Here is a 12460-nt window from a genome sequence, read left to right on the forward strand (position 1 = left end):
GTTTCTTCAGCATTGTCCACACGTTTAAGTCGGGACTTTGGGAAGGCCATTCTAAAACCTTAGTTCTAGCCTGATTTAGCCATTCCTTTACCACTTTTGACGTGTGTTTGGGGTCATTGTCCTGTTGGAACACCCAACTGCGCCCAAGACCCAACCTCCGGGCTGATGATTTTAGGTTGTCCTGAAGAATTTGGAGGTAAATGTCTATACGTATAATACTGGTTTAACTAAAATATACATCATATTGAATCGGTACCCGACCGTAAGCTCCATACCGATTTCCCAAGCCTTGTTCACACAGCAGGCCAATTCCAACCTGTATGATATGAACAGTGCAATTCCAAATTTTTCACATCAGACACAAGCCTGAATCGTATATTTATGTAATGCGTCGTCAATGTGAACGATTCTGTGCTCCAGTCGCATTCATCCAACCACAAGTTATCAAAAAGTGATAGGCGTCATAATTATTGCCAAAATAGACGGTTACAAAATAAACAGAGCAGAAAACCGATGACAATAATAATAAACATCTACCACTTCTGTCTCCAACTGCTCACCTACAGACACACTCTTCAAGCAGACATCGAAGCAAGTTATCCCGTAAAACTGCGAGAGCCAAAATACTTATACTCTTCCTTCTTTATCTTCCACCTGCAATAATTCGGTTCACAAATTGTTGACTTTGATTGCACAAAATCCTTGAAATTGCCACAAATTTGCCAGTATTGAAACAGACTAAAGCTGAAGTCATTTTAACTTACGCAAACGTCATGATGTCATGTCCGCATACGGGTCAGATTGCATTCACATTAAAAATGTCATTATTTTTTTGTAATGTGAACGGATACTAAAAAGATTGGATTTGACCAAAAAGTCAGAATTGGACATCCGACCCTGCAGTGTGAATGTAGCTTAAAAGTGGATTATTATTTAGACTTAATTTGTCATTTTTATTGGCAAATTTTATTACCTGGAGAATTACCTGCTAGTAGAACGCAGTTGCATTTCATGCTTCATTTAAAAAGAAAATGTGTAATCTTTTTCACAGGGAGTTAAAATGATTTTTAAACGTCAGACATTTATCAATGAAAATAGGGAGAAGTTGATGATGGTGCTTTCATCAGAATCAGAATCAGAAGTGCTTCAATAATCTCTGAGGGGAATTTTAGATTTTCAGCACAATCCCATTCAAGAGCAGACAAACATTACAGGGATAGATAGATAGATAGATAGATAGATAGATAGATGGATAGATAGATAGATAGATAGATAGATAGTACTTTATTAATTCCTTCAGGAGAGTTCTCTTAGGAAAATTAAAATTCCAGCAGCAGTGTACAGAATTGAGATCAAATTTAAAAAGTAAATAATGGGGGTATAAATGGAAACAAAATAGAAAAATATTACAATAAGAATAAAAATAAAAAGCAACAATGAGAATAAAAATATAACAGAAAAATAAGAATATAAGAAGAGAAACTAGGCAGTAGTGACCATGTTATGAAAAAGTATTGCACTGTTATTGTTTTGCATCCCCTGTCATCCTTGTACCCCCCTCCCCTCCAGAGAGGAGTTGTACAGTCTAATGGCGTCTAATGGAGACAGAACAGGATCGCTGACGGGTCTGCCAACTTACGGCACCCCTTACAAAAAAGGTGAGAAACAGGTCAACGCTGAGGTGGGGGTGGGGGATAAAAACAAATTCAGTCTAAGCCTGGGCCCCTGGAGAGGGTGTCCAGACTGAGGCCAAGGGGAAACAACCCTCATAGCCATAGCACACATAAACATGTGTGTATGAGGGAAACAGCAAAGAACTCAAAGGACATTAAAGACATTAAAAGGGCAGAGCTGATGCAACCAGCTGCCACTCCAGCAGTGCCACTTCTACACACAACCACACAAGTAAAACAACAACAAAAACTAAAAATAATCAACTAATAATATACATTGCACACACACGATCGCACCATGCACAGACAAGCAACTAGGGCTGGGCGATATATCGAATATACTCGATATATCGCGGGTTTGTCTCTGTGCGATATAGAAAATGACTATATCGTGATATTCGAGTATACGTTCTCACGCAGTTGCTTTTAGCTGTGGCCATTACACTACAGGCGTTTCTCACTCTTTCTTGTCTCTCCTTCTCACAGAGACATATAAAACAAGCGCACCTTCTTACATACGTCACATACTGTCGCGCGTGCAACGTCACACGCTCTCACGGAGCAGAGAGGTAGCGGCATTGTAACGTTAGCTGTGGTGCTAGCGGTGCGGTGCGAGTGGTAATACGAGAGAGAGAAGGTGCAAATCTGGTAACAAATGATGGAAGAATAATTAATTCCCAAGAAAAACAGCAGGGGGTCCATCGTCTGGTGGTGGTTTGTTGAACAGACAACCCTAATATGTCAAGTATGCGGCAAAAGTGTTGCTACAAAAAGAAGCGACACTGCTAATTTGTAGCATCATTTGAAAAGTCACCCGCTAGAGAATGAAGAGTGCTTGAAACTCCGCATGTCAACATCTCCGTTTGGTGCCACACCAAAAAAATGCCCAAGCAACAATTTCCACATCAACACCGTATGAAACAAATAGTCAACAACAGAAGGAGATAACGTCTGCAGTAACCTACCACATAGCGAAGGACATACACTATTTGATTTCCTATTATGCAGCTCATTTTTATTTGACAGTTATTGAAATATCTTGTGTGACATCATGCACAAAAGTACACTTTATTTGTTTTAAACTATTGTAGTGCCGTTCTGTACAAAAAGTGCACTTTAATTTAGCGTTGTTTTGATATGTCATCTTAGTGACATCATGCACAAAAGTGCACTAATAGCTTGTTTTAAAATGTCTCTGACAATCTTGCACTTTTTGTTTGGAAATTACATGAATGTTTGTGCCACTGCTTAATAACTGTTTAATAAATACACTTTTGCTAAATTGACTTACTTGTGATTTCCCTCTCTGCATGAAAGTTTAAAATGAGCATATATTAATGCAGTATGAACAAGAATGTTTTAATGTAGACACATAGAATCATCATACTGCTGTGATTATATGCATCAAGTGTTCATTCAAGGCTAAGACAAAATATCGAGATATATATCGTGTATAGTGACATGGCCTAAAAATATCGAGATATTAATAAAAGACCAGATCGCCCAGCCCTACAAGCAACCAAACAAAAACATAATTTCAACACCCATATACACTGTGGTGGCTTCTGCGGTGTTCCACGCCATCGTCTGCTGGGGTGGGGGGAGCATGGCCAGAGACAGGAGCAGACCCAACAAAGCAACCAAGAGCGTTGACTCCACCCTCGGCCGCCCACCAACTATCGGCCAGTGTCCAGTGCGCGTGAATGAGCGAGGATGCGTCCAAGGAGACCGAGGTGTCTAATACATGCTCATTCAGCCAAGACACTGTGAAGCTTGTCTGTCCCGGCACCCAGTGCAAGCTCCGCAGCCCTGTCTCTTCATCCGCATCTCCTCTCCTCCAGTCTCTCCAAACAGCTGGTCCCCACGGCCAAAAGGCTCACGGGAGGCCTATCCAGAAGCCCACAAAAAAGCACCGCAGAAGTCACGAAAGTGCCACCCCTTGTCACACAGTCCCAAAGGGTCCCCAACTAAAAGGCAAAAAAAAAACAAGAGGGAAACACCAGGAACACAAAAGGATGACACAAGAGCACAGAGCTCCTGCCACCAGCAGCCATTACTAGTGTATACTGTATATTTTATGTTGTATAAAACTATTTGTTTGTACAATCTATTGTGCTGGGGCAGGGGGGGGGATCCAAACTACAGCCTGCGGGCCCGCCAGCATCTTGAGTTTGGCCCACAAGACGCCATTAGTTTAACAATCTGGCCAGTGGGATGTTTTCAAATTAATTTTAAATGTCTGACTGACTTTTGCCACCATCTTGTGGATAACATGTGTAATTCAGGTCAATAAACATGAATTGGGGTTTGAAGTGATTACATCACATGATTTACTTGTATGACCCAACTACCTACCCTAGTCATGGCGCAACAAAAATGCAACTAAAATGGTCACACATATCACAGCCTGCTAACTGAACTTGGTAGATATTGTAAAATGCAAAACACTCTCCACACCTATCCATTCTTGGCACATTTTAGCTGCTTAATATTTCTAAATAATGACATAACTTTAAGGAGGTCCTCACGGAAGTAACCAAGGTATGAGTCAAACTTTTACATAATCTTAATATCTAATTATATTAATTAAATAGCCATTATATTAATATATTATGTACACACACACGCACACACACACACACATGCACACACACACACACGTATGTATGTATATATGATTATGTAAATATATATATATAGATAGTTTGAACAAAAATATAAATGCAACACTTTTGTTTTTGCCCTCCATTTTTCATGAGTTCAACTCAACTTTTACTATATACACAAAATACCTATTTCTCTCAAATATTGTTCACAAATCTGTCTAAATCTGTGTTACTGAGCATTTCTTCTTTGCCAAGATAATCCATCCCACCTCACAGGTGTGGTATATCAAGATGCTGATTAAACAGCATGATTATTGCACAGGTGTGCCTTAGGCTGCCCACAATAAAAGGCCACTCTGTAATTTGCAATTTTATTACACAGCACAATGCCACAGATGTTGCAAGTTTTGAGGGAGCGTGCAGTTGGCATGCTGACTGCAGGAATGTCCACCAGATCTGTTGCTTATGAATTTAATGTAATTTTTTTCTACCATAAGACGTCTCCAAAGGTGTTTCAGAAAATTTGGCAGTACATCCAACCGGCCTCAACAACGCAGCCCACGTGTAACCACACTAGCCCAGGACGTCCATGATCGTTGGAGACCAGCCACCCAGACTGCTGCTGCAAAAATTGGTTTCGCATAACCAAAAAATTTCAGCAAAAACGATGAGAAACCGTCTCAGGGAAGCAGCTCATCCTCATCTGGGTCTCAACCTGACTGAAGTTCATCGTCGTAACAGACTTGAGTGGGAAAATGATCACATTCAATGGTGTCTGGCACGTTGGAGAGGTGTTCTCTTCACGGAGGAATCACAGTTTTCACTGTTCAAGACAGATGGCAGACAGCGTGCGTGGCGTCGTGTGGGAGAGCAGTTTGCTGAGGCCAACTTTGTGAATCGAGTGGCCCGTGGTAGGGGTGGGGTTATGGAATATAAAGACAATATAAGTTAAAGTTAAAGTTCCAATAATTGTCACACTCAGGGCGGACACTCTAACCACTATGCCAACATACATCCATAAACTGGAAGCATATGCAAACGTGCAATATATTTATCTGTACAGTAATCTATTTATTTATATCTGCACCTTATTGCTCTTTTATCCTGCACTACAACAATCTAATGCAACGAAATTCCGTTCTTATCTGTACTGTAAAGTTTAAATTTGAATGACAATAAAAGGAAGTCTAAGTCTCTATAAGTCATGGTATGGACAACTAACGGAAGTGCATTTTATTGATAGCATTTTGAATGCACAGAGATACCATGACAAGATCCTGAGGCCCGTTGTTGTGCCATTCACCAGTGACCATCACCTCATGTTGCAGCATGACAATGCAAATGGTGGCCGCACCAGATACTGACTGCTTTTCTGACCCCCCAAACCCCCAATGAAGCAAACCTTCACATTCCAGAGTGGCCTTTTATTGTGGGCAGGCTAAGGCACACCTGTGCAATAATCATGCTGTTAAATCATCATCTTGATATGCCACACCGGTGAGGTGGGATCGATTATCTTGGCAAAGAAGAAATGCTCATGAACACAGATTTAGGAACAATATTTGAGAGGAATATGTCTTTTGTATATATAGTAAAAGTTTGAGTTCAACTCATGGAAAATGGGAGCAAAAACAAAAATGTTGCGTTTATATTTTTGTTCAGTACGTATATATATATATATATATATATATATATATATATATATATATATATATATATATACACATATATATATATATATATAGTATATACTAGGGCTGTCAAAGTTGACGCGATAACGCGTTATCTATAAATTTCTATAACGGCACACATTTTTTTAACAGCCAATTCACGCAAACACTTCCTTTTTGACCCTCGTGCCGTGCAGTAGCGGGGGAACTTGGCTGCAGTTCACTTGCTACTGATGAGCCACAAGCGAGCAGAAATGGACAAAGGAAAGTCTAACTTATTAAAATATCTGTCTCAAAGGCATGACAAGTTGTTCTTCCGACAAGAAAGGACTATTTTTCGCCTGGAGAAGAGGCGACATCCATCCAGCAAACACCTGCTGCTTGTGTCGTACCGAGGTGGGTGGTGCTTCACTTCAGTGTTCAGATTACGATTAAGGTGCAGTGACAACATAACATTTAGATTGTTACTGTGACTGATTTAGTAAGTAAGAAGACATCAAAGCTCAACAGAAATTAAAGAGGGTTGGCAGAATGTTGAAAAGAGACTTTTATTGCAAACACTTGATCTGATGTCAAAACATGTCAAGACACTTTCTCAAAACAATCACACACTTTTCTGGCTTCAAAATAAAAGCGCTATGCTATACATACGGTTTAACTACGTTTAAAGGCCTACTGAAATGGGATTTTCTTATTTAAACGGGGATAGCAGGTCCATTCTATGTGTCATACTTGATCATTTTGCGATATTGCCATATTTTTGCTGAACGGATTTAGTAGAGAACTTCGACGATAAATTCGCAACTTTTGGTCGCTGATAAAAAAGCCTTGCCTGTACCGGAAGTAGCAGACGAGTAGCTTGACGTCACAGGTTGTGGAGTTCCTCACATCTGCACATTGTTTACAATCATGGCCACCAGCAGCGAGAGCGATTCGGACCGAGAAAGCGACAATTTCCCCATTAATTTGAGCGAGGATGAAAGATTCGTGGATGAGGAAAGTGAGAGTGAAGGACTAGAGGGCAGTAGGAGCAATTCAGATAGGGAAGATGCTGTGAGAGGCGGGTGGGACCTGATATTCAGCTGGGAATGACTAAAACAGTAAATAAACACAAGACATATATATACTCTATTAGCCACAACACAACCAGGCTTATATTTAATATGCCACAAATGAATCCTGCATACCAAACACCTCCCCCCTCCCGTCCATATAACCCGCCAATACAACTCAAACACCTGCACAACACACTCAATCCCACAGCCCAAAGTACCGTTCACCTCCCCAAAGTTCATACAGCACATATATTTCCCCAAAGTCCCCAAAGTTACGTACGTGACATGCACATAGCGGCACGCACGTACAAGCAAGCGATCAAATGTTTGGAAGCTGCAGCTGCATGCGTACTCACGGTACCGTGTCTGCATATACAACTCAAAGTCCTCCTGGTAAGAGTCTCTGTTGTCCCAGTTCTCCACAGGCCAATGGTAAAGCTTGACTGTCATCTTTCAAGAATGTAAACAATGAAACACCGGCCGTGTTTGTGTTGCTGAAGTCGGCCGCAATACACCGCTTCCCACCTACAGCTTTCATCTTTGCTGTCTCCATTGTTCATTGAACAAATTGCAAAAGATTCACCAACACAGATGTCCAGAATACTGTGGAATTTTGCGATGAAAACAGACGACTTAATAGCTGGCCACCATGCTGTCCCAAAATGTCCTCTACAATCCGCGACGTCACGCGCTGACGTCATCATACCGAGACGTTTTCAGCAGGATATTTCGCGCAAAATTTAAAATTGCACTTTAGTAAGCCGTATTGGCATGTGTTGCAATGTTAAGATTTCATCATTGATATATAAACTATCAGACTGCGTGGTCGGTAGTAGTGGGTTTCAGTAGGCCTTTAAGGTTTCTCTTTAACGTACGGGCTTCAAATTATGCGTCACACCTAACAAAATAAAGTAATATAATGTGTTCTGGCATCCAGAAGAAAACAAACAAGGTCTGACGCTCTTTTTAGCTTTCATGGCCAATTTTATGCTAACATCGGCCCAATTCCAACAAGTATTTCCTCAGTGCACACACGTCTGCCTCTGTGCTTCACTCCGAGACACACAACACTTGTTCATTCTCTGCTGACACAATGTGTTCAAAGACCATGGGAAAAATCACCATCATAACACAATAACATACACATTAACAACATACATACACATGGAGTTGTCTGGAGTGGAGATAGCATATCTGCGCTGTGGACATACTTTAATATATTAGAGATATACCGGCAGACAGCGATCTTCACAATTTAAGATGACACTGGCGGCTTTTAATGGAAGAAAGGCTCCCAGCAGCCGATGCAAGTGTGACGTCGCTGCAACTTGCTTTTCGTCACATACATGGCGCGACAGAATCTAAACAGTCTCTAAGCACAAGTACAGTCTCCAATAACACCAAAAATAGATTCTAGATTTGTTGCCAATCGTTTTTCCCTCCATGCATTTTCTAACGCTTGTCCCTTTCGGGGTTGCGGGGGGTGCTGTAACCTATCCCAGCTGCATTTTTATTACAAAAAAAGTGACTACCGTATTTTCCGCACTATAAGGCGCACCTAAAAACCACAATTTTTCTCAAAAGCTGACAGTGCGCCTAATAACCCGGTGCGCTTTATTACGATTCATTTTCATAAAGTTTCGGTCTCGCAACTTCGGTAAACAGCCGCCATCTTTTTTCCCGGTAGAACAGGAAGCGCTTCTTCTTCTACGCAAGCAACCGCCAAGGAAAGCACCCGCCCCCATAGAACAGGAAGCGCTTCACCCGCCCCCATAGAAAAGGAAGCGCTTCACCCGCCCCCGGAAGAAGAAGAAAAAACGCGCGGATATCACCGTACGTTTCATTTCCTGTTTACATCTGTAAAGACCACAAAATGGCTCCTAATAAGCGATCCGGTTCATAAAAAGACGCAATCTCTCCATCCGCACACGGATTACTACCGTATTTCACAGCAACTGATATTCCTGTGAACCGCACTGTGGAACGGGAGCACGTACGGTGAATATTCGCACCACAGGGAATGAAGTCATCCTTCACTGTGGTTCTAGCTTGCCATGCTAACTTCCACTCATGGTGATATTCAAAAGGAAGACCTTGCCAAAAGAGACCTTTCCAGCCGGCGTCATCATAAAAGCTAACTCGAAGGGATGGATGGATGAAGAAAAGATGAGCGAGTGGTTAAGGGAAGTTTACGCGAAGAGGCCGGGTGGCTTTTTTCACACAGCTCCGAAGGCGAACACACCTTCACTAAGACGGGCAGACAGCCTCGGACGACATACGCCAACATTTGCCAGTGGATCGTAAATGCTTGGGCAGATATTTCGGTCACAACTGTGGTCCGAGCTTTCCGGAAGGCAGGATTCACAGAACAACAGCGACACTGACTCCCGATGACTTCTACGAGACGGAACCGGCCATTTTGGATCCCGTATTCGCCCAACTTTTCAATTCGGACACCGAAGACGAAGAATTCGAAGGATTTACGAATGAAGAATAACTTCAGAAGGTGAGCGCTATGTTTATTTTGTGTGTTGTGACATTAACGTTAAAGCAACATTATGTTGCTATTGTTCTACACCATTTTGAATTTTACTATGTTTGTGATTGCACATTTGCGTACATTGTGGGACAGAGTTGTTAGAACGCTGGTTTTCAATATATTATTAAAGTTTGACTGAACTATCTGACTGTTTTTTTGACATTCACTTTAGCGCAGCGTTTTTTTGACATTCACTTTAGCGCAGCGTAGGCGCGGCTTTTAGTCCGGGGCGGCTTATTGGTGGACAAAATTATGAAATATGTAATTCATAGAAGGTGCGGCTAATAATCCGGTGCGCCTTATAGTGCGGAAAATACGGTAAAAGGATATTTTTTTTTAAATCGAAATAAAAATGTTTTAATGTCATCAAAGTACATTGCACAATAAGCAGCAATGAATCAAAAATAGAAGAAATATATAAAAAACATATATGCTAATACCATACTTATTAATAACAGATTTGTTTTAAATCTATATTCACATCCATTTTTAAAGAATATATGCATCATATTAAATCATGCAATGACGTCATATCGACGACACCCCAACCACACCCCCACCGCCACAGGTATTTTGGCTATTAAGTTAAAGTTAAAGTACCACTGATAGTCACACACACACACTAGGTGTGGCGAAATTAGTCTCTGCATTTGACCCATCACCCTTGATCACCCCCTGGGAGGTGAGGGGAGCAGTGAGCAGCAGCGGTGGCCGCGCCCGGGAATCCTTTTTGGTGATTTAACCCCCAATTCCAACCCTTGATGCTGAGTGCCAAGCAGGGAGGTAATGTGGGAAACCCTGAAATTACCAAACTAAAAATATCTTACATTACAATTATGCTTTGTCAGAGATGTTTTGTAATGTTATTCTGAGATATTTGCACCTAAATAAATGCTAGTACATCAGTTTAGGAATATGACGGCGGGTGGATTTTTCTGGCTGGCTGAAATATTGTGTAAATTATTTTATAACATGGTCTGGTTGAGTCCTCAATTACAGAATGATTAGCAGGCTCAATATTACATTTGATTAACAAAAAGAGAAGGTTAAAAGATTGTCATCCAGCAATGTGAAGCCACCTGAAAATTATCTGTCTAGGCTACACTTATTAATTTTGAAAAATTATACCTATTTGCGATTAATCGCGATTAATTTTGGGTTAAAATTAACAAAATGCAATTAATCGCGATTAAATATTTAAATTGTTTGACAGCCCTAATATATACATATACGTATACACACACATACACTGTATATTTATATACATATATACATACTGGGGTTGTAAGGTATACCGGTATTGGTATAGTACCGCGATACTAATGAATCATATTCGGTACTATACCGTCTCTAAAAAGTACCGGTCCAGCCGCTGTCGGCAGTGTTTTAGCTGCTTCTAAATCACTAATCCTCGTCTCCATGGCGACAAATAAAGTACGTTTCTTACATGTATCATCCCTGCAGGAAGAGGAATAGCTAAACATATTTCACTACACACCGTAGCTCACCGCCGTTAAAATGTAAACAAACGGCATTGGTGGATCTACACCAAACATCCACTGTAATGATACCAAATTCAGGAATGTATGTAGTCGATACTACTATGATTACATCGATACTTTTTAGCATCACACAATCTTTTTTCGTTTAAAAAAATATATATATTATGTTTATAAACTCAGGAAATATGTCCCTGGACACATGAGGACTTTTAATATGACCAATGTATAATCCTGTAACGACTTGGTATCGGATTGATACCCAAATTTGTGGTATCATCCAAAACTAATGTAAATTATCAAACAACAGAAGAACAAGTGATTATTACATTTTAACAGAAGTGTAGATAGAACATGTTAAGAGAGAAAGTAAGCAGATATTAACGGTAAATGAACAAGTAGATTAATCATTCATTTTCTACCACATGTTCTTAATAATGTTGACAAAATAATAGAATGGAAAATTACACAATATGTTACAGCATATGTCAGCAGATTAAATAAGGAGACTTTGTTTGCTTACTTACTACTAAAAGACAAGTTGTCTAGTATGTTCACTATTTTATTTAAGGACAAACTTGCAATAAGAAACATATGTTTAATGTACCCTAAGATTTTGTGTTAAAATAAAGTCAATAATGCAATTTTTTGTGGTCCCCTTTATTTAGAAAAGTATCGAAAAGTACCGAAAAGTATTGCAATACATTTTGGCACCAGTACCAAAATATTGGTGTGGAGGGGGGCGTGGTCTGCGAGCCTGCTGCGGAATGGGGTGAGTAAGGACCAGCTTTGAGGCACAGCTGGCAAGTGATTGGATTGCTCAGTTGGGGATGATCATCCAATCACCTGTCATGCTTATCAGCAGCAGCCGGGGCCACGTCACACGAGTGGGAGTTGGAGCGAGAAGACAGACACGCATGCAAGACCACGCCGAGACGAGAAAGAGAGAGCAAGCCAAATGGACTGAAAAGTTGCAGAGCAAAGTGCTGTCCTGGCGCGTGTGCGCAAAATAAAACATTGTTCAAACCAGACTCCCGGGATCCCGAGAAGGTCTATTGCGGTCAGGAGAACCCACAAGAGGGAAACCTCCACAATTGGTATTGGGACAACACTAATACATACATACATACATACATAAACATATATATATATATATATATATATATATATATATATATATATATATATATATATATACATATATATATATATATATACACATATATATATATATATATATATATATATATATATATATATATATATATATATATATATATATATACATATATATATATATATATATATATATATATATATGTGTGTGTATATATATATATATATATATATATATATATATATATATATATATATATACATATATATATATATATATATATACATATATATATATATAT

General features: G+C 39.9%; 1 protein-coding gene across 3 annotated transcripts in view; it reads right to left on the reverse strand.

Annotated features, from left to right (window-relative positions):
* LOC133616137 (12S rRNA N(4)-cytidine methyltransferase METTL15-like) overlaps positions 1–12460 on the reverse strand; it is a 220219-nt gene that overhangs the window by 27919 nt on the left and 179840 nt on the right. The gene's annotated exons all lie outside the window — the stretch shown is intronic.

The sequence above is a fragment of the Nerophis lumbriciformis genome, linkage group LG15 (assembly GCF_033978685.3).
Source record: "Nerophis lumbriciformis linkage group LG15, RoL_Nlum_v2.1, whole genome shotgun sequence".
NCBI classification, from domain to species: domain Eukaryota; kingdom Metazoa; phylum Chordata; class Actinopteri; order Syngnathiformes; family Syngnathidae; genus Nerophis; species Nerophis lumbriciformis.